A 2,269-nucleotide genomic window follows, 5' to 3' on the forward strand; every position below is an offset into this window, starting at 1 on the left:
TCCATTTGCCTTTTCTACCTTGCCCGAGGATTGTGGATGATATGGTATGTGTAAGTGTCAAGTAATGTTAAGGCTAGAAGAAACCTGTTGAGTAATCTGTGAGATAAATGCTGGACCATTATCTGACTGGATAATCTGGGGAAGTCCAAACCTGGGGATGACGTCCTGTATAAGGACCTGGGAAACTACATCAGCAGTTTCTCGTGTGGTGGGGAATGCCTCTATCCACCCAGAAAAGGTGCAAACAAGGGTGAGAAGATATCTGTAGGTTTTGTAGTGGGGCATGTGTGTGAATTCGACCTGCCAGTCTTTACCTGGTGTTTTTTCCTCAGAGCTGGTGAGTTGGGAAAGAAGGAGGTGGCAAGTGTCCCTAAAGGGAAGTTTACAGAATGAAGGGTTGGGTTGGGTCAGGTAAAGTGAGAGCTGGGGCTTTCAAAAAAGCCTCTTGTAGCTTATGGAAAGAGCTCTGTAGAGGTTTGGTAGGGTTGAGAGGTTTAGACAAGGAACCCTTGGATGTCTTATAGAAAGGCTGAGCAAGAGAAGCCAAGTTAGGAATCCAGAGACGAAAAAAGTTTGTTAAACCAAAGAAAGAGAGGATTTGTTGTTTTGTGGTTGGGATGTGGAGGTCACGGAGAACCTTACGGTCTGTGGTAATGGAACAAGTGGTGGGAGTGAGAGTGAGCTCCAAATATTTGAGCTTCAGAGAGGCTATTTGGGATTTGTCTGGGGATACTCTATATTCTCGGTTTGACAGAAAATTGAAGAGAGTAGCTGTGTATTGTATCACCAGTGTATGGGAAGGGGAATAGAGAAGGAGGTCATCTATGTATTGGAGTAGAGTGCTGGGTTTAAGGTTAAGGGCCTCTAGATCTGTAGCTAGGGCTTGACTAAAGAAGTGAGGGCTATCTCTGAATTCCTGGGGTAGTACTGTCTATGTGAGCTGTAGAGATCAAAGAGTATCTGGGTCTGTCCACGTAAAGGCAAAGAGGTTTTGGCAGTCTGGATGCAAGGGAATGGTGAAAAAGGCATCTTTGAGGTCCAGAACCATAAAGTAAGTTGTGGAAAGGGGAATATGGGAGAGCATGGTGTAAGGGTTACACACTACAGGATGAATAGGTGTGACTGTATTATTAATAACCCTGAGGTCTTGAACTATGTGATAGGAGCCATTGGGTTTGATTACCAGCAGGAGTATTGTAGGGTGAGTGGGTGGCTTTAAGAAAGCTGTTAGCAAGGAGACACAGGATTATGGGTTTAAGTCCCTATTGATGTTTGGGGGCTATTGGGTATTGGGGAATGCAGGGAAAGGCTGATGGGTCCCTGAGATGGATGCAAACAGGGAGAGTATGGGTATCAAGGGTAGGGCTGGACATGTCCCAAACTTTGGGATCAACCAGTGAAGGGGGAAGGGGAGGGTCGGGATTGGCTGTGTGTGGTGGCGAAGCTTGGCGAATGAGAGCTGTAGGGGGGGAGAATGTGAAGAAGTTAAGCTTTTGGAGGATATCTCTGTCTTCTAGAGGTGTGGGACATGTATCACCCAAAAAACTATGAGTAAAAAAAGAGATTGCAATCTGTAGGGGATAGGCCCTGCTTGTAAGGGCTATTTTGGTCAGTTATCAACCCCCATAATAGAGACTCTAGATCTAATACATGGATGTGAAAACTCAGGAAGAACACTGTGTGCGGCCCCTGTGTCAACAAGAAAAGAGAGTGTCTTATCTAAGACTCTTAGCGAGACTTGGGGATCCAAGTAGGATACCTTAATGGGGGCCATGGAGCCCAAGCCCCATCAATCTTCTTTAGCAGCAATGTCCAGGAGATCAGCAATCGAAGAGTCCTGTGGTGGCAAGTTGTCCTGTGAGGGTAGGGCAATGGATGACTTACCCACTCTCTGGCAGTGGGGCAGTCTAGTCTCATTTCCAGTGGCCCTCGAGGTTGTAGATGGGACAAGGATTCTTGGGTGGTCTTGAGTTGGGGCAGGCTTGTAGTGGGCAATGAATCTTAGCATATTATTTTAGATAAAATAGTTTGGTAAAAGTCTGCATGGTGCTTTGGGAAGCCTCCCGGGACAGTGCAAGAGCTAATTCCCCAGATCAACACCGCCCAGGAATGTCTCCCCAATATAAGGGTGCGCCTAGGCCTAGGTGACCCTCCGTGACCCTGCCTGGGCAGTTCTGTCTCCTGGCCCTAGGTAAACATTGTAACCCTAAAGGAATGCATAGGTTATAAAAAAGGAGATAATGGGGCGAAACATCTACCATGGTTAGAC

Source organism: Chinchilla lanigera, unplaced genomic scaffold (genome assembly GCF_000276665.1).
Source record: "Chinchilla lanigera isolate Chin_1 unplaced genomic scaffold, ChiLan1.0 scaffold00032, whole genome shotgun sequence".
NCBI classification, from domain to species: domain Eukaryota; kingdom Metazoa; phylum Chordata; class Mammalia; order Rodentia; family Chinchillidae; genus Chinchilla; species Chinchilla lanigera.